The sequence below is a fragment of the Euprymna scolopes genome, chromosome 2 (assembly GCF_053919585.1).
Source record: "Euprymna scolopes isolate OS-2025 chromosome 2, ASM5391958v1, whole genome shotgun sequence".
NCBI lineage: Eukaryota > Metazoa > Mollusca > Cephalopoda > Sepiida > Sepiolidae > Euprymna > Euprymna scolopes.
Window position 1 is genome coordinate 50981632 of NC_136483.1, and position 22970 is coordinate 51004601.

Genomic DNA, 22970 nt, shown 5'->3' on the forward strand with positions numbered 1-22970 from the left:
TCAAAACACATTTACTTTTAATAATATATTCAAACTGCATTCTTTTCCCCTCAAATGAAACCATAGAAAAAAAAAGACATCGAAATTGTTCGCTTCATTTTACTTAATTATCTCTTTTTCTCCAAGAAGTCAAATAATGAAACATGTAAAAGCTACAAAACACCAAAACCAACATCAGTAGACACTCGAAAGTTAAACTAATTTTTCAAGTGTCACAGGTGAGAAGTTCTGCGAAGGAAACTCTGCACAGATGTAGAAAGGAAATGTCTTTACAGTGTTGAGAGAAAGACAAGTTCTTACTGTAAATGTTTTACAGGGGCCGAAACATAGATTGGAGCTCAGTCGAGCACTTACCATAAGATTAACGATAGAGTAGAGAAAAAGTAGCAACGTCTCTTCTGTGTGAAATGGCTGAGGAGAAATATTGAGATCATCTTCCACTAGATTGTGTAGCAGATTTTGTACTCTGTAAAGGCAGAAGAATGTGCTCGAAGTAGCACTTCCCCAGATGTGTCATCAGTACTTCATCCTGGGCTGTTTTTAACTTATATAAGTAGAGGATTGAATCGGTTGTTAGATACTTTATGAAGTGATAAAAAGATCCAACCATTGTTTAGAAACAGGATCCTTCCACTGCTTCAGAAGATATCTCACTACTGATGCAATTCTCTATCTATATAAAAGCCAAGTACGTCCAAGGATGGAGTACTGCTGCCATATCTGGGCAGGAGCTGCTAAAAACAGCCTATCCTGCCTTGACAGAGTATAAAATAGACTTTGTGGCTTAGTGAGGGATGCCCTTTTCTCTTCCCTACAATCTCTCCCACAGAAGAGACATTGCGAGCCTGTCTTTGTTTTATCGTTACTTCCATGGCAAGTGCTCGTCTGAGCTCCAATCTTTGGTCCCCCTTCGCCAATCTTTCACGATAAACACTGTCAATAATTTTCCCCACTCTTTATCTGTGCCAAAATCAAAACGTAGATTCCATGAACAAAGCTTCTTTCTTAGAAGTGCACGCCAGTGGAACTCTGTTCCGTTTGCCTGTTTCCCACCTGACTACAACTTGGATTTCTTCAAGTCCAACATAAACAAGTCCCTTATGTACTGCCCCCTTAAGTAAGATACTTTATACAAATCTCCAATACTAACGATTACTACGACACTATCCCATTGATTACTGTACACGCAATAACCCTTATCCCCGAGTGGCTTCTGGGCCTTGATAAGTGGTGGCTACCATGTAAAAATAAAAGAAAAATATTTTAAGTCTTGGATGAAAGTCAATCATAAGAGCTGACCAAAGTAAGAGGCTTTCTTTAAAGAGAGAATCACTCATTTCAGTTGAGGCAAAACGAGGATAAGTGATTGAGGAAAAATGAAGATTCAAGTATTGGTGGTGCAAGGAGAGAAGTTTGGTTTAAACGATATTAAATGTAACAAACTACGTTTTCCATATTGAGCAACATGCTTCAAATCACAAGAGAGAGAGAGAAAGAGAGAGAGAGGGAGAAAGAGAGAGAGAGAGAATCAACAAGGTTTTGGTCATCAGTATTCTTCGAGACTACCATAGACAGTTGTTACATCAGCATAGATGTCAGCGGATGGTCTTAAGATATGATTTGGAAGATCATTGATAAAGATCCGGCAGAGAATTGAGTCCAAAATAGCTCCTTGAGGCCAGTGTTAATCTTACGGGCTTCAAGCAATCATTTTGATAGACCTATCAGTGAGAAAGGATTTAGTAGTTGAGAAAACATTTCTAGATATTCCATAGCTAGCAATCTTTTAAAGAAAACCGTTGTGCCAGGCCCCATCAAAGTAATGTATTATGTCGACAGCTATCACTCTCCAGTGTTTTAATTACAGGGTAGACAAGACGTAGGAAGGTTTCCAAAAAGATGGCTTGCATTTCTCTTTTAAGTAACAATTGAGCAGCTTGAGTATGGACTGCTGGTAGCCGTTTTGGTTTCAAACTTCAGCATGAATACACTTCTGACATGTAACCACACTGATGAATCATGAAACTACTCTCAGTGAATGACTAACACACACACACACATATATATATATATATATATATATATAAATATAAATATATATATATATATATATATATATAAATATATATATATATAAATATATATATATATATATATATATATATATATATATATATACAGTAGCGTCCAAAAGTTAAGGAACGGTCGATCATTTTTTTTTAATGGCTTCTAACTTTATGAAAAAGAAGAAAAAAAAGTTTTTTGGTGAATTTTCCAATGTTTAATAATGGTAGTTAAAGAAAAAAATTTTTTTAATTTTTGATTTTAATGCATATTAGTTTTTTTTTACATATAAATAAATTTAATTAAATTACAGGCGTCCAAAAGTTAAGGAACGAGGGAAATTCATTATGAAAAAATAAAGAATCCTTTTAGTATTTAGTGAAAAGCCCCTTGTTTTCAATCACACTATGGCATCTTTTGCTGCAAGACGGAACCAATCGTTCACATGTTATAGATGGAATATTATTCTAGAATGTTTTTATACATTCCCATAAATCATCAAGATTTTTGGGGTTTTTTTTCTGTGATCTTATCACCAATAATTTTCCAAACATTTTAAATTGGATTCAGGTCTTGCCTCTGAGCTGGCCAATCGATAACGCAAATATTGGATCTATTTAGCTCTTCTAAAACTATTTTTGCTTTATAGCACGGTGCGTTGTCTTGCATAAAGATATCAGAATTAGAAAGATTAGGTACAACATGTTCTCTAATCAATTCTCTGTACATTCGGGCATTAATTTTTCCATGAATTCTCACAAGGGGGCCTGTTCCTTTTGAAGATATCATGCCGCCTCCAAATTTTACTGTACTTTTAACGCACTTAGGGGACAGTCTTTCTCCATTGTGAAAACAGCTCCCAGACCTGGTCGCCCCTCCCCTTCTGCCATTGATGAGGCATCTGTCCGTCAAGTTGAGGCTGCCATTTTGGAAGATCGGCGCATTACTATTCGCCAAATATTCCAAGATGTCAAGATTAGTTAAGGGTCTGTGGAAACTATCATTCATTACCATTTGTATATGCAAAAGGTGTCAGCCAGATGGATTCCCAGATTGCTCACACCATTCCAGAAGCGAGAACGTATCGAGTGCTCGAGGAAGAATTTGGAGATGTGCCGAGAAGATGAGTCAAAGTTTTTCAAAAGACTGATTACACAGGTTGAAACCTGGATCCATCACTATGATCCAGAGACCCAAAGATGCAGGATTCTGCATCTTTGGATTTTACGGTCATTGGAAATTTGACCCTTTACCAGACTATCCATTCACGTGAAATCACTTTTTTATTCACACTATTCCCTCTGCTTCACTTTTTGTTATCAACTAAGATCTATGACTTACTTGTAGTTTCATTTAATACTTTTGCAAGCAAAATCCGACACCACATTTTGCTAAATCCTACCTTCTGATGAGAAGGAAAGTATTTCTCCGAAACTCCGCAGGTTGGGGACTATCCATTTATTTAGTGTTTCCTTTTTAAAATTAAATATGTTTTTTTTGCAAAGTGTTTTTAAACATGTTTTATTAACTACTTGTTCTTATTATAAGCTCTATCTCCTATTTGGTTTTATCTGGTTGAGATTACTTTATAAATATTAATTCTTTAATATTTATAATTTACTTTAGTTTTGCCATCTTGGATCATTTTGGTAAACTTAACTGTAATTCTTATTTTATATATATATATATATATATATTTACATAGAGGTCACTACTTATCAAGGCACGGAATCCACTCGGGGATATTATATATATATATATATATATATATATATATATAATGTATGAGTTCCTATTTATAGATAAGGCCCTATGATGCAAGAAATCTCAGTTTCTACTAGCGTAAAGATATAATCTTCTATGAAGAATTGATTTCTCTCAATTACTGTAGAGTTATAAACAAAGGGTGAAACGATTAATGTGTCACTCCCCCCAAAAAACACACTACAACTTTATTTTAAAACTTTTATTGAAAAACATCAATTAACGTAACTTGATTATGTAGTAGAGCTGACATCTATTCAATGTAGCTGCCTTCAGCCTCAATTACCACCACGATAAAGGCCTTTTCTACAAGCACTGCCAAGAGCTTGGCAAATACTCAGCGAATGGCAACGATCAGGCTAGCTTTGGTGTGGGAGAGGTCATGTTGATGTATGACCAAACGAATCAGTTCAACAGGTTCAGGTCAGGGGAGCAGTGAGGGCAATAAGAGAGGAGTACAAAGTCGCATCTCTCCTTCTGAAGTCAAGTGTGGGTCTATTTGAACTTGTGGGCCGGTGCCGAGTCTTGCTGCCATACCAAATCTGTTAGCGGCCACCTGATTGCACCAGGGGATTACCACACTCTTCAACACATCCAGGTACACTTTGGTGTTGACATTCAAGCCGACTTTGAAGATGTGAGGTGGCATGACGTGGCCCTCACTTGAAACGACACCAAATACCATAACCGTGGCCGGAAACTTTGTTTTCATCACCCTGGACATGTCCCTGATATTCGTGGCAAACCAATGATCCATTTTGAGAGTGCTGGCAATGGTCCTGTTGTCATAACTTGGATCGGCAGAGAGCACGAGTTGTACATTGGCGCATCTCCGATCTCGTTAATTGAACATTGTGTCATTTTCAGACATGATAGAAGGCTCCTATCGCTTTTGAGAGTTGTATAGAATCTGCCAACTAGGAGATGGTCGGCAACAAAAAAGGAAAACCGGTTTTCATCAAACGAAAATGAAATCATGTCGTCTTTTCTAGGGAAACAATTTTATCATTTCCCTCTGTGTATATCTATATATATATCTACTATTATATAAAAGTCAATTTGTGTGCATGTGTGTGCGTGTGTGTGCGTGTGTGTGCGTGTGTGTGTGTGTGTGTGTGTGTGTGTGTGTGTGTGTGTGTGTGTGAGTTTCTTCCTCGTAGGTTCTGCAACGGCTGAGTTTATCTTTGGCAAATTTCACACAATAGTAATTTATATTTCTGGCAGTGCTCTTAGATATGTTTTGTTCAGAAATTCATCCGATAAGTATTCAAAATCGAAAAAATCTGATCTTAAAAATAGTCTTTCTCTCTTACAGATAAAAAAGAATTTGAACAGGGGAATATTTTATGTTACACCGGTGTAATCTTGGCTGGTGTAACGTAAAATATTCCCCTGTAAAAATTCTTTTTTATCTATAAGAGAAGTAAGACTATTTTTAAGATCATCAAGCACAAATATCAGCTGAAGTGATATTGTAAACAAACACAGACAGAATTTGATGAACGACATTATCATTATTATTATTAAAAAAAAAATTTTGCGAATTAGTCCACCATAATATTTCTCGAAATATATAATATTCAACAGAAGATTGATTTTATAACAATACATATGCTATCTGCTTAAATTAAAAATATCATGTTTATGCATATTGTATGACCGGGCGATGCCGGGCGTCCATCTAATATATGTATATATCAAGAGTGATAACTAATGATTATAACGAGGTTATTAAGAGTGGTCAATAAAAGAAGAGCAATATATATTTTAATTAATATAAACAAATTTACACAGTCACGACACTGGGCATTTCGGGAAAATGGTTGGTTAAAACCAGAAGTCGACTGATGAGGACTTTTGATTATATGCGTGTGTGTGTGTGTGTGTGTGTGTGTGTGTGTGTGGTGTGTGTGTGTGTGTGTGTGTGTGTGAGCTAAAATGTCTTCTAATAATTAGCGTGTTAATTAGTGCAACAGATACTATGCTTTATATCTGGTAGCATTTGGAATGTTATTGCCCGTTTGGGTTTCAAATTTTGGCATAGTACATTTACTAGGTACAACTATACTGATAATTCGTAGGAGTGAAACAGCAGTAGTGACTCCGAGAAGGTCGCAAAGATGAAAACGTCGGCATATCGATATAAGCCAAACAACCCATATATATGTACTAACTATCGACTTTACCACTATTAAAACGGTTAAAGCAAATGATGTTGCAATATATGTTTATGCCTGTTCATGTTCGTATTTCCTTGTGTTATTAGTCTATTATTAAGTCTTCTATTTTAAATGCTGTTCTGTATTCGATTTTCTCCTGCCTAAATATGTTCATATTGCTGGAGTTTCAGTATATTTTATGTTCTACTTATTTTTATAATTTGCTTAAATAATGTAAGTAGATAGTTATTTGCTAATGTATTGTTTTTTTTTGTTTTTTTTTATAGTTTTAAATTTCATCTAGGTTGAAAGTGATATTTACCTCCTTTAAGTTTTTATCTATTTCAAAGTCTAGGTTTTGTTTTATACTTATTTGTTTATGTACTGCTCTATTAGGTGTATTGCATGAGCTAATTAAATGATCATCTTGGTATATTCATACAATACTCTAATCTATCAGATGTCTTATGAATTCTTAAATTTAAATCTCATAAATAAGAAAAAATATTTCTCTTTTGGGCGAGGATTTTTTTTTTAAATCTTATATTTTATTTGATTCACATGTAATTATTTTTAAAAGTAATATTTTAAAATTTCATTCTCACATTTAAAAAGAAGGCAAATGTATTAGTTTCATTGATAACATATTCTTCATGTTATCCTTCATGAATTCTTATCGCATCCATCACAAAATCCGTATACATTATAAAAATGAACTTTTCTGTCTGGAATGGTTTCTACCAAACTACTCTGTCAGTTTTTGATCTACACACTTGAAACTTGATATATAAGGGATTCGAATCTCTGGAACCAATTTAATTTGGTTTTTAGTCAGAAAAAATAGTTGCTAAGTTGTCAAAATTGAAAAATTGGAACTTAGGAGACTAAGTTCTCTATGCATGCAAAAATATATATTTATGCGTTTAACTACGTTTTCTTTTAAAATATTTTGATATGTATGTGGCTTTAGGTCATATGGAAGTGAATACTGCTGCAGATATAAATGTTTTAATTTCGATTCTAGCTGATGGCACCCAAGACATATGTTTGTTAACTGTTATCATTCATTAAAAAAAACATCTAGTCAGTAAGTCATTTAATCACCTGCAATCACTGCATCAACTCTCAAATTTACTATAATACCAATTTTTATATTTTTTAAGGGATCATCAGTTGTTTACCATGAAACACTGTTTCGGGGATTTAAATATATTTATATATATATATATATATATATATATATATATATTGAGAATAATGGATATAGTATTCGACAAAATAGAGAAAAAAAAGTTATGTGTTCATCAACGTTTCGTCATTATTTCGACACTTCCTCTAGATGAATGAAATTAAGAAAGAAAAAAAACAGTACAAATATTTGAAAATATATTTTTGATGTAATGAAATGTATGACCTTGTTCCATTTCAGAAACGGAAAAGGTCGTTGGAAATTAAGAAAAAAAAGGAAGGAGGCATAGCGTTGCGAAAGAGAGTAAGATTTGTTTTGTTAACGTCATATAGCCGTTAATACATTTAAAAAGTTATGAGGCAATTCATAATTTTCGGGAACAAAATATGTCTGTTATAATTCAAATATAAATACGGCATAATCGCGTTGACACACTAGTTCTCGTCAGATCACCGAAGTTAAGCAGCGTTGAGCATGGTTAATGTCAGATGGGTGACCATTTGGGAATTCTAGGCGCTGTATGTGCTCTCCGTTTATCTCGACATTTGTTTCCAGTCGTCCTATACTTCACTTGCCACTGGTATTTAACAATGTCGTCTCAGGAGAGGCGTGGTTGGAGATTGCGCACCTCCTACCACAAAAATTTCACGCGCAAGCAACCCTTCATGGGTATCCATAGTCTGTCCAAGACTGAAGGACCCTGCTTTTATGTATAACTAAAATGAAATGTGGGTACTTTTTCTGTAATTTATTGACTAATTACATGTATTTATTATTGGAGGAGGCGTTTTCTATAGTGTGAGAGAGTTAATCTAGGTCTAAAATTAAATTATGTTCTTTTAATAGAAGTTTACTTATTAATGGCGATGCATTATAGAAACCTCCACGTTGTTTAATTGTGTTTGAATTTGCGATAAGCACTAGTTTAAGAAGTCTTCGTCGCGGTTTATTTGAAATAAATTTGTTTGTTTGAGGTTAAAAGTATGATTGTGTTGCAATGAATGAGAGAATAATGCATTCAGAGAATTGCTATTCACTATATCTCTTTTATGTTCATTGAGCCGTTTTTCTAATCCGCGTTGGGTTCACCAATGTATATGTGATGGCAATTTTAGCAAAGAACAGTGTGCCTGCATGAGAAACTAGTTTGTTTTAGAGATACTTTGTTGTTTTTAATGTTTGTTTTATAGTTTGTAATGTGATTTGTATAATTGGAATTCCTAGTGTGTTTATTGTGTTGCAAATTGTTGTATTATTGGTGTGTAGGTAAAAGATGACGTCTGTTTATTAGAGAACTGACTGGTGTATATGATTTTTGCTTATTTATTCTGGAAAATATTTGTGTGGCTTTTTTCTTAGCATTTGATATGAAATATGTGGGATATTGCAAGGTTTTCAAAGTATTTGTGATATATTTGAATTCTTTGTCCAAATATTCTGGACTACAAATTCTGAATGCACGTAGGAAGAAACCAATTATCATACTTGTTTTTATTTCGTTATTATGGTGTGAGTAGAAATATCTTTTAAAATATATTAACGGCTATATGACGTTATAAAAAAATCTTATTCCCTTTCACAACGCTATGCCCCCTCCCACCTTTTTTGAATTTCCAATGACTTTTTTCATTTCCGAAATGGAACAGGGTCATCGATTTCATAACATCAAAAAGATGTTTTCAAATATTTGTACTGGTGTTTTGTTTTCTTAATTTCATTCATCAAGAGGAATTCTCAAAATAAAGACGCAACATTGATGAACGCACACACACACACACACACACACACACACACACACACACACACACTCATACATATATATATATATATATATATATATATATATATATATATACACCAGCGGGGAGGGGCGCTTGGCTTTGCCCAGTCGTAAAATGTGATATTTTTATTTGTCCAGATTTCGTATATATTATTACAGGGTCGTAATTTCAAAAGTAAATAAATGTATTTGACCGCCATCAGCTAGAATTGAAACTGTAAGCAAAACTGTTGTATTCGAAGCTGGTGACATTACCACTGAACCAACGTGACACCCATATGAACTAATTACAATAAATTAAGATGAATGGACAAAATGTATAATGATTTTTTTACAATTTTTACCTATTTTTGCCCCCTTTAATCTGTTTCAACTGGCTAAAGACTCATAAAAGAACGACCCCTAAAAGAAATCCAGTCATTTGAGGCCTCTAGCGCTGCTCTGTGAATTTTAGTTTCGGAAGAGATAGAATTTCAAAATATGGAGACAGACAAACCGACACAAAGCGTTATATATATATATATATATATATATATATATATATAGTCATCCACATACAGTACTGTTTCGCTGTTTCCCAGCTCATCAGTGCGGCTAGACAAGCAACTACCTGAAGCCAGGATCCAAACCCAAGCTCCCAAATGACAGTCAGAACTTCTAACCGTTTTGCTATTCGGCTGCTGCTATGCGTACAGTTAATATATATATATATATATATATATATATATATATATATATATATATATATATATATATAAAATTATAAAACTTTGTAACGAGTGATGTAACCCATTTTCCGGTTTACGACATCTGGCTGCGCATGCGTGCATAAACATAAACCCATAACAGCGTAAAAAAATAAACACAAATTGCTTCCTTTGCAGATTTTGACCTGCGCACTGAAGTATTAAGGCTATTATTTCTAAATTATTATTTAACATGGGAAGAGTGGGGGTGTTTTGCAACTATTCTTTATTACAACTATACTGTCGCTATTTTCTTACAACTAAATAACTTTAACCCATTGACAAACATGAAAACAATTGTAGTAAAGCCAAGACTACAACTACTATTCTCTATCCGTCCCTTTTCCTTTCTTCCTTCCTTACTTCTTTTTTTTTTTTGTTTACATTTCTCGATACAAAATAGTTGTGTGAGAACGGTGAATTTGTTGACATATTTACTAATCTGTTTCAATATTAGTTTTATTTTATTTTATTTATTTAGGTCTAATGTTTTTGCTTCAGGTTTATTAATTATTTTTTTTTAGAGTTTAAGTTTCTATAACTTGGTTGAAGGATTCCAATATGGGTGTTTCATTCTTATACTTCTCATCAGTAGGTTCATGTGCGTTTTTGCTGCTAAATGACTTTCGTCGGCGTTCGATTCCTAGGAAAATCATGTTTAATTTTCGATTCTTGAGCGATTATTCGGAAAAATAGGTAACTTTACACGAATAGAGAGGATTTTTTTTTCATGTTTGAGTGATCCGTCCGTGAGTTTTCATTTTAATATACTTTCATAGAAATGTTTCTGTTATGTCAAAAAAAACAAACTATTTTCTTTATATCACAAGTGTCAGGCTCATGCATGAATTCCATAGCTAATATAACATACTGACCCATACCAACGAGTCACAGGTATTCGTGTATATATATATATATATATATATATATATATATATATATATATATATATATATATATATATATATATATATATATATATATCCTTAGGCTGTACCATTTGCTCGACTAGCCTCACTGAAGTGATGTAGGATGAATAACCAATAAATTATATATGGGATGCCTCAAAACAGTGGAAGGAAAACGTTTTAAGGCTTAGCTTCTATTTTGTCTTAAGATATTTTGGAAATATATGTATACTAAAAAAAAAAGTACTGTTCAAGAAGTTTTCAAAAATGCATAGATTACTCAGAAAATAACGCTGTATAGAATTTTACAATAAAAAGTAAAATGTGACTTTTTCGTTCAAAATTCCGACGATTTTTAAGTAATAAAGTTTAATTATGTTTATATGAGACAAACAGTCGCTTAAAAAAACGTCAGTGTTTCGAACTTTTTGTTAAAAAACTAAGTAGTTCGTGAACTTTTGCTATTTGAAAGGAATATGGAAACATTGAACTTGTCAAAGAGAAAGCTATTTCTGTTTGTAAGATAATAAAATTGAATAATTTATTTGTTTTAAAAAGGATGAGTCAATATATATAAAATGAGAGTAATAACATTAGTATCTGTTCTGATGCTACACTAACATTTTCACGTTTTTTCCTCGGTCAGTGGAGGAGAAACCCTTCACGACTGAGATGATTTTTATTTTTTGTTCCTATCCAGAGTGCCCCTTTTTCGTGAGCTGGATTTTCCTCATATTATAAATCGATGTTGTGTCTAACTCTGCCTTCGGGAAGAGGCAAGTAACTAGGAACATTAAAGAAATTGTCTTTCTCTCTTTTAGAACTGTTGTTCGACAAAGGATCAAAACAAAGCGAATATTGTGTGCAACAATCGTCTCCAAATCGAAAAATAAATTAAAAAAAAAAAGTGTTTCTATTAGCTACTCAGGCACTTAAAAAATGTATGTTTTGCAATGTTTAAAAAAATGATTCAATTTATTCTCGTAAAACAACTGGTTGTCGATCGAATTCATATTTAATCAAATGCGCCAATTTAATAAAATGAGTTTACTTATAATATTGTCTGCGCAAGCATGCTCAATCCAGTTGCTATCTGAGTGTTAGGGGAAAAACTGCAACGAATATTCATGAGGATTTTAAAACGTGTGTATTAAACAAAAAAGTCAAGGAAGTTTTCATAATTTGAAAGCACATTCTGAAAATCAACATGATGCGAAAACGAAACCAGAGTGTTATTTACCCCCATCCTCACGGATAAATATTTATTCAATTCTTACCAATTACTGTTCGTAACCCTGGCTTTCAACATCCAGCAAAACCAAAAGAGGTCAGATGAACGAAGCAGCCAATTTCTATTGCATCCTTTGAAAATTACATTTGTTTTGGAATACTAAGTAAAAAAACTTGTTTTGAACATTTGATACTTCAAATGTGTACTGTAGAAAGCAATTATGAATTCAATAAAACTTTTCCTTCATTGTGAGACATCTACATAATAAGGTAAACTCGATTTTTCATCTCACTCTATAGAATTCCAATATCATCACACTTATGCTAATAATTGATGCATGTTTTCAGAAATTTTCAGTCTGTTTCATTCAGTTTTATAATTTTTTTATCTGATTCTCACAAACAAGTAATAGACACAAGAAGTCGGTTACTTTTACTCAGATACAAACATCCACTACCACCACCATCATCATCATATAACATCGCGACTTATTGTTCATGGCATAATATTATTAAAGACCATCATTTTTAAATTTCTCCCATTATCTTCTTAGCCTTCTGTAACTACAATATATATATATATATATATATATATATATATATATATATATATATATATATATATATATATATATATGCGCGAGCGCACGTGCGCGCGCGTGTGTGTGTGTGAGAATAAAAGTAGGTATGATATTATGCCGTGCAAGAAAGATCTTTCAGCTGGACATGGTATATTTTATTTTTTCAATCATCTCTATCATTTGCTGAAGAAGTCCCCCGAAAATAGGGACGAAACGTTGAAAATTTCCTAAAAGTGCTGCAGGTTTTCCTTCCTTTTCCCATATATATATATATATATATATATATATATATATATATATATATATATATATATATATATATATCGTTTCACCAAATGTAAAGAAAAGTTGTTGAACTTGAAAAGGTATGGCTTCCTGTAGCTGTGACTAAAACATGTTTTTAATATGTGTAGGTAAATTATATTTGTATAAATAATCATTTTATCCGCATTAAACAAATTTATTTTTTGCAAAGCAAGCTTACATAAGCACAGTAAGGATTCTCTAGATTTTTATCCCTGCGAATGCGTACTTTAACTGGATTATATATATATATATATATATATATTTATATATATGTATGTATGTATGATAGCCGATTAATGATTAAAAAATAAATGAGTATACATGCTAAGATTTCTCCATAAATTGAGCACTGTGAGATGTGGAATCTCCAACTGCCATAAGTGTTAGTGAAAAGCTCTTTGTAAACCGAATTTTACTGTTGATATGTTTATATTCTATTTCTTGCTTTTTCCAGTGATGCAGTGGATAAAAGCTCAAACTGTCAAAAGGAAACGACCGGGTTTCAATCTCAGCCTGAGGCATTCGTATATCTAACCACACTGAAGAGCTATGATAGAACGAAATGGTCTCTCTGTGGATGCTCTCCCATATATATATATATATATATACAGCGTGACCCATAAAAAACAGGCCCCAGCTCTAATTAGGCCCCGTTCCTTACTGTTTTGTCCGAATGAAATGAAACTTTGGCCATAACTAGTTTCTTATATTCAAAACATCACATCAAAACATTAGGGTATTTGGCCTTTTTTTCTCCGTTCTACAGCATATGTTCTAGATGGCCTCTTTTGTTTTTTGGGGCCACCCTGTATATATATATATATATGATCAGTTGTGCTTCTTGTTTCTTGCTTAAAAATATATCCTTGGATTTGGGAGATAGATCTCCATAATGATATATATTCTGAAACTGCATTTATATACGTCTATGTTATTTTAATCAACTGGGTTACAATACTATCGTTGGATTTGCATTTGCTCCACACAACATTATATTATTTATCACTAGAAAATATAGATAGACCCCTATAATCATAAATATTCACACACCAAATGACATTGATACATATATTTCATTTTAATCAAAAGGAGTTAAACATTATTGTGGGTTCTGCATTCATGCAATCAATTAAATGTTATTGTATTTATCATTATGCAATGGAAATTAACTCTTATAACCATATATATTCTGAAATGCAACCTCAGTTAATTAAATTAAGAGATCCGTTCGAAATTCCAAGTTCGACACGATATACCTGAAACAGATTGGAGGGTAAATCAGCTAAAACGTTGTAAAAATAAAGCTCAAGATGAGAACAATAGTCCAGATGATAGTACTTGAAGAAGTATATTTCATATTAATGACAGGTAGCACAATTATATCAGACATCCATAGGAAACACATTTTTTTCTATATTTTATTAATAAAATACTTGATAGATATAAAAACAAAACTTGAAAATTATAAAACTAAAAAAAAAAGAAGATAATATGAATTTAGAACAGAAGTACACACGGGTCCTCCTTCATTTTGTCAGATGTTTAAGATTATTAAATTACCAAAACAATATTTCAATAAATGTCACTTTTCTTATGCTCCATCTCGGTAATGCTGTGTACAAATTTGGATCCCACTCCAAAAATTGAAAATAATAAAATAAATAAAAAATAAAAAGGCAATATGGTGTTCTGGACTGTGAAGGTAGTCGAAGGACATAGTTTTCCTTATTCTTTCCTGTGCAACATCGAGTTTCCTTGCAACATATATACTGCGTGTGTTTACTCTTTTTTGAAAGATTTTTTTTTGTAATTGTTTTGATAATAGAGAGAAAAACATATTTTAACATTTTGTTGTGGCAATAAACTGATTATTATCTGCCCTTTAGCAATATGATTAATTTGTTTTGTTTTGTTTTTTTCAGTTTATTTTTGTTATGAACAAAATGATTTCTGTATTTTGTGTTATTTTTCCTTATTTATTTATTAGTTCGTCCACCTTTTCCAGTTTCTTCCCTATTGTACTTAGAATTCTCTCTTTCTCTATCTTTCACACACACGCGCGCACACACACACACACACGCACACATACATACACACACACACATATATATATATATATATATGCATCTTTTTTTCAATTTATTTCCAGCTTCAATTGGAAATATCTGTGACTACTGCTTTCCACATTCTGTTCCTGCAAAGGTTGATATGTCACTTTTCTGGACACTCTCAGTTGAGTGCAATCTTTTGCAAACCGATAATAAGCCTATGAATATTTATGGCCTGTTGCAATTTCCTGGACTTTTTTTTTCTGCAACTTTCACTTTCAATTCTATTCTTTCGTTTCTTTCACTTTCAAATCCTATCTTGGCTGTTCATTTCTTCTTTCTCTCCTCTTTTATGACTCCCTTTAGTTTGGCTTAAGCTTCTTGTTTATTTTATGGGCTTTCCATAATATAAATACCTTCGGCCACACACACACACACACACACACACACACACACACACACACACACACACACGCACACACATACACACACACGTATATATACGTGTCTGTATTTATATATATATATATATATATATATATACCTATATATATATGCGCATGTGTGTGTATGTTTATATATATATATATATATTTTTACATGGAGTTCACCACTTATCAAGGCCCAATGGCCACTCGGGGATAAGGGTTATTGTGTGTAAAGTACTCAATGGGATAGTGTAGCAATAGTATTGGAGAATTGATAAGGTGTCATTACTTAGCGGGGCGGTTCATCAGGAATTTGTTTGTGTTGGACTTGAAGACATCCAGGTTGAAGTCGGGAGAGAAACAGGCCAGCGGAACAGAGTTCCACAGGCGTGCACTTCTAAGAAAGAAGCTTTGTTTGTGGAATCTACCTTTTGATGTAGGCACAGATAAGGAGTGGGGAAAATTATTGACGGTGGTTTCAGCTAGTCGGGTGTTTTTTGAAAAATATTGGCGAGGGGAGACAAGAGAATAGATCTCAGACGAGCACGTGCCATGGAAATAATGATAGAACAAAGACAGGTTCGCTACGTCTCTTCTGTGGGAAAGAGGTTGCAGGGAAGAGAAAAGGGCATACCCCACCAAGCCACGAAGTCTATTTTGTACTCTGTCAAGGAAGGATAGGCTGTTTTTAGCAGCTCCTGCCCAGATGTGGCAGCAGTACTCCATCCTTGGACGTACTTGGCTTTTATAAAGATAGAGAATTGCATCATTAGTGAGATATCTTCTGGAGCGGTAGAAGGATCCCACCATTTACCCAGCGACCTTAGCCACAGACTTGATGTATGTGTTCCATTTCAGATCAGGAGTAAAGGTCAAACCCAGAAGTTTATCAAAACATGGGGCTTCTCCTAAACGAGAGCCATCCATTCCAATTGATGCCAGATGGGGATCAAAGCGTTTATGATGTACAGATAGGAGCTTGGTCTCAGATGCATTAAAAGTAACCAAACACCTCTTCCCCCACTGTACCACGCGCTCAAGATCAGAGGAGAGAGAATCAGAGAGAACATCATCATTTACGGCCTTTGATGTGTTGCCATTTTAAGCTAGTATTGTCTTATAACATTTCATCACATTAAATTTTAAGCTAGTATTGCCTTAAACATTTCATCACATTAAATTTTAAACTAGTATTATCTTAAACATTTCATCACATTAAATTTTAAACTAGTATTGTCTTATAACATTTCATCACATTAAATTTTAAGCTAGTATTGCCTTAAACATTTCATCACATTAAATTTTAAACTAGTATTATCTTAAACATTTCATCACATTAAATTTTAAACTAGTATTGTCTTATAACATTTCATCACATTAAATTTTAAGCTAGTATTGTCTTAAACATTTCATCACATTAAATTTTAAACTAGTATTATCTTAAACATTTCATCACATTAAATTTTAAACTAGTATTGTCTTATAACATTTCATCACATTAAATTTTAAGCTAGTATTGTCTTAAACATTTCATCACATTAAATTTTAAACTAGTATTGTCTTAAACATTTCATCACATTAAATTTTAAACTAGTATTGTCTTATAACATTTCATCACATTAAATTTTAAGCTAGTATTGCCTTAAACATTTCATCACATTAAATTTTAAACTAGTATTGTCTTATAACATTTCATCACATAAAATTTTAAACTAGTATTGTCTTAAACATTTCATCACATTAAATTTAAAGTTAGTATTGTCTTAAACATTTCATCACATTAAATTTTAAACTAGTATGGTCTTATAACATTTCATCACATAAAATTTTAAGCTAGTATTGTGTTAAACATCTCGTCACATTAAATTTTAAGCTAGTATGGTCTTATAACATTTCATCACATTAAATTTTAAGCTAGTATTATCTTAAACATTTCATCACATTAAATTTAAAGTTAGTATTGTCTTAAACATTTCATCACATTAAATTTTACACTAGTATCGTCTTAAACATTTCATCACATAAAATTTTAAGCTAGTATTGTCTTAAACATTTCATGACATAAAATTTTCGAGTTAGTGTAGGTGGAAATATTATTTTTATTCTATTTTCATCCCAAACAAGGCACAGTGTACTTTGATGTAGGAGGCTACTATCGGGATCATAAGTGTCAGAGGTAATTAGGGATTTGAGCATTAAGTTTTCCGTTCACACTACTCTTGAGCTTCTGCATGTCAGTACAGTTGGGAAAGCAGGAATCCGGAAGGGAGCTCCAAAGTCTAGCAGTCCTAGGGAAGAAACTGTTAGAATAAAAGGCTTTCTTATATCTAGGAATCTCTACAGTGTAGGGGCGGGATTTTTCTGCTTATTGGGTTTGTTGGTGGTATTTACATAGAAGGGGTATAAGGGATTGTAGTTCGTCGGAGCATCCACCATTTGAATACTTGTAGAATAGACAGAGGGGTGCAACATTTCATCAACGTTGAAGCTTTGATGATAGTTCAGTATCTATCAGGTTGGTGACTCTCTTTTGAACCCTCTCTAGAAGCGAGAGATTAGTAGCAGATGCACCAGCCCAAATGTGACAACAGTACTCCATACATGGGCGCATATTGTAGAGATACAGGATACTTTTAGGCGTAAGAAGCTTTCTAACACAGTAGAGAGAGCCCACCTTCTTCGCAGCAGCCTTGGTAATGCTCTCCATGTATCTGTTCCTGCTCATGTTCATTGTGAACGTTAAGACGAGCAGTTTGAAAGAAGATACTTTCAGGTAATGAATCTGTAGTCATAGTTATTGTTGGTTTACAAGGTTTATTGTAATTATTTAAGGAAGCGAGCGTAATCTTGGCAACATTGAATATGACCATCCATTTTTATCGCCATTCCACTACAGATTGGAAGTCATTCGCTGTAGCCTTTTCCATTTCCTTAGATATGTGTTCATTAGTTTTCACTTCGTGCCTCAAATCACCTGCGCCGTCTACGATTGTTTTCTGTTTCTTTGTTTATAATTGACCATATCTCCTATAGATGTATCCTGTTCGAATCCCTATTTACTTGCCTTCTCATGAGAGCAGAGTTAGACTCGGGTTCGGTTTTTAAATTGGGTAAAATCAAACTTCCCAGAAAAGTGGTACTTTGTATTGATACGAAAATAAAAATTGCGTCAGTTCAGAAGGATTTTTCTTTCACTGATTGAGAACAGAATAGATGATGTGCAGTATGAGAACAGATCCTTCACTTTTCTGCTAGTCAAACGATTAAGAATTATTCCTGTCGATCTCCATTTTCGTTCTGTGGATTCCATAGCTTATAGCTGCATATGTGATTCTTTTCCTTTTAACAAAGCATGAGTATCTTTTAAAAGACAACATTTAAAAGAAAACACTGTCGTTTTTGAAATCGATCAGTTAATTCATTTATGTTTCAGAAATTTTTTTTTTTAGATCAAGATTAATCGAACTATTGCTCTCATCTTAGATGTCATTCTCAATTCGAATTTATTGTTACTTAGCACTTTTTTTGTTGCACAATGTGCCCAAGTATTAAGTAATAATCCATTACAAATGACGGTTTTCTGGAAGTTGAAGGTTCAGTACTTTTACAGGCGATATTAACTCATAAAAATAAAAATTGCTTAAAACTTCTACTCGATCATGGCTGGCGGAACAAGAATAATCTTCTCCTGTGGATTTATGTTATATTTTCATTTAAATTGTTTTGTTCTTACTGTTTAAAATATTTTCATTGAAATTGTTTTGTTCTTAGTAAAAAAAAAATAAATAGATATGCAAATTCATTTTTTTGCCACGTGATTTTGCACGTGTTCCTTTTTCTCTAAAAGACTGATTTCTTTCTCTCTTGCTTTAGTGGCTGTGAATTTTGTTCAATAAAGCCTTGGAAAGACGTTTTGTTTTACGTCTTCATTTACTTACAACACTACAATTTATTGAACGAAATTTTATTTCCCTCATGGAGAAGATCATTCGTCTGGAAAAATTTAACGTATCCACGCCAGACCCTCAGACTAGCAAGTTTTGGAGATTGTGGCATCGTAACTTTAATTACTATTTATCAACTATTGCTTCGTTCAACCCTGATAAATTCGAAGTTCTTTATTTAAACATCGGTCCCACCGTTGCTGACGTTATCGATGGTGGTTCAGGATTTGAACACGCTGTTGAATTACTGAAAGGTGTTTACGACAAGTCTCCAAGCATTATTCATGCTAGACATCTGCTTTCCACGCGTCTTCAACAAGAAAACGAGTCTGTCGACCAATATCTTTAGGTCTTGAATCGACTTGCCACTGACTGTCACTTTAAAGACGTTATTGCTACTACTTACCGGGATGAATCTGTCCGTGATGTGTTTACACGTGGTCTCCGGTCCTCAGTAATACGTGTTAGACTACTTGAAACTGATACGCTAACTCTCAAAAAGGCTACTCAATGTACTAGAGCTTTAGACCAAGCTCACTTACTTGCTGAATCATACGCTTCCCCGATTGGAGCAGACACTGCTACTACTTCTGCTACTTCTACTGATCCTGCCGGGGAGGCCACTATTACTAAAATTTCTGATTCTAGTGGTTCTCGTATGGAGTGTGACTCTGTACAATTTTCTGCTGCCCTTCCTGCTCATGGCAAGTGTTACAACTGTGGAGGGAGACGTCACTTTAAGGATCATCGTCGTCATTGTCCTGCCCACGATAGAGTATGTCGAAACTGTGGTAAACTCGGACATTTCTCCAAAGTTTTCCGTTCTACTATGCCGACACCTGCACGTTCTACTTCTGCTACTATGGTAGCCCATGCTAAAGATGGTGATAGGTACCCTCCCATTACTAAAATTGTTGAATTAAAAGGAAAAAAATTAACTCCCCTCATAGACAGCGGCAGTTCTGAGAACTTTAACAGTGCTAAACAGTGTTAAAACAATGAAGCTGTCTACTTCAAAACGTAATTCCGTAATTTCCATGGCATCATCCGCCGTTTCCCTCAAACTATTGAAATATTGCACGGAGAACATTTCCTTCAATAGTTGTATATATGGTTCTTTATAGTATAAAGAAATTGACTTTACAGTGCTTCCTGACTCCTGTATGGATATTATACTCGGAGTGCCTTTTTTTAAAACTACATCAGGATATCACTATTTCTTTTGGTGGACCTCAGGATATTCTAAAAATTTGCGCCCTAACCAGCTGTGCCCCTGTGAAATTGTTTCGAAACTTAACCCCTGATTGCAAACTATTGCTACTAAACCCCGAAATTACTGTGCGGAGGATGCTCGATTCATTGAAAAGGAAATTTTAAAACTGCTTGAGGATGATGTAATTGAAACAAGTTATTCACCATGGCGTGCTTAGATTGTTGTGACTTCGTCGCCTAATAAAAAAAAACGATTAGTAATTGATTTCTCCCAAACTATTAATCGTTTCACCTTACTTGATACATACCCTTTGCCTCGGATTGAGGATCTCGTGAACCAAATAGCCCAATATCGTATATTTAGTATTATTGACTTATTCAAAGCGTACTACCAGATCGAAATTTGTCCCGTAGATCGGCCCTACACGGTCTTTCAAGCTGGAAATCGTTTGTACCAATTCAAATGAATACCCATGGGTGTCACTAATGGGGTTTCTGCTTTTCAACTGTTTATGAATTCTTTCATTTCTGACAAATTATCTGGAACTTTTTCATATGTAGATGATATTACTATTTGCGGTAAAACTCAGGAGGAACATGATGTTAATTTGGAATGTTTTTAAAGGTTGCCTCGACATATAACCTCGAAATAAACCGAGAAAAATCAAAGTTTTCACTTCATTCCATCAATTTGCTTGGGTTCCAAATTTGTAACAGGATTATGCAACCAGATCCTGAGCGTTTGAAACCTCTTTTACAAATGCCGCCTTCCAATTCAGATTCGTTAAAGAGGTGTCTTGGAATGTTTTCGTACTACGCGAATGGATACCTAAGTATTCATACAAAATTTGTTCACTGGTCGAAAATAAACAATTTCCCATGCCTCCTATAGTTATCAATTCCTTTGAAAACTAAAGAAAGATGTTGCCGAATTGTCTGTAAAAGTTATTGATGATAAATTACCATTTACTATTGAAACCGATGCATCAAAAAAGGCTATCGGAGGCATGCTCTTACAGGCTGAGAGGCTTGTAGCGTTCTTTTCTTGATCGCTAAACCCATCTGAGATACGAAGTCACATAGTTGAGAAAGAGGTTTATGCCATAGTCGAGTGCGTCCGAAAATGGAGGGATCTCCTTGCTGGGAAGCATTTTTCTATTGTAACAGACCAGCAAGCTGTATTCTTTATGTTTAAAATTGCTAACCGAGGAAAAATTAAAAATGATAAAATTACACGGTGGAAAATGGAACTTCTTCCGTTGTCATGCGACATAAAAAAAACTGTCCTGGAAGTGAAAATATTGTTGCCGATGCATTATCGAGAGTATATGGTGCTGTTGCTTCTTCCTTTGAGGAACTAAAGTTACTACACAATTCATTAATACATCCTGGAGTACAGCACTTTTGGCATTTTATAAGGTCACGAAATATGCAATATTCAATTGATGAAGCCCGGAGTGTGACATCTGAATGTACGACTTGTGCCAAAATAAAAACTCAATTCTTCGATTCTGCTAATAATACACTGATCCGTTCTACTGCTCACTTTCAGCGCCATTTTATAGACTACAAAGGACCTATCCTGGTATCTTTGACAGGATATCGTTACATATTTACTGTCGCCGATGATACAGTCGATTTCCTTTTGCTTTCCCTTGTCGCGATTTATTCTCGCAAATCGCAATCGAGTGCCTGACAAATATTTTCTCCATATTCGAGCTCCCCTCATTTATCCATTCTGATCGAGGAACTTCGTTTATGTCGGAAGAATTCAAAAGATTTTTGATACGACTTGACAACCCAAGAGGTAACAGTCAATGCGAGCGCTACAACGGCATTACTTGAAAGACCCTGTTATTAGCTCTGGAATCTAGACGATTACCCCTTAGCGCTTGGCAGGATGTTCTACAGGATGTTTTAAATGTTATTCGCTCCCTGCTGTGCACTACTACAAATGCAACTCCTCATGAACGCATGTTCAACTTTGAAAGGCGCTCTTCTACTGGTACTGTTTTACTTGTTTGGCTCTGTGAACCTGGGGAGGCATTATTGAAACTGTTTGGTGACAGGAGCAAATAACCCGATTGTCGAGGTAGTGGAACTCCTCGAAGCTAATACATGCAAGAATACGACATAATGATGACCGGGAAGATTCAGTAGCGCTGAGACATCTAGCTCGCTTTCCACGCTCTGATAGAGCTCAAAATCCTGCTAAAAGTATTCAACCTGACATTGCGAATGCAGATCCGACTCAGTTGACCAAAACAAGTCCTGTTAGTACTACACCTAATACAGAAAATGAATTTGACTATAATAGTCAGAACCCTGAGAAGCAACCTTACCAGAGGACCACCAGCAACTGGATTTATAAAACAAAAAACTATTTACAATCTCTTTTACAAGTAGGGGATTTAATAAATGGTTCAGTTCGAAATTCTGTACAGATTTTTGAGCTTAATAAGATGCATTTGAAGACCATAAATTATATAGGCCGAACTTTGTGAGAATAATATCCAAGATGAGAATAGTAGTCCAAATAATCCAAATGATACAAGTTCATTTAAGTTATCATAGTTCGTTGTGTAGAAAATCTGAGATCTGGTTATATATA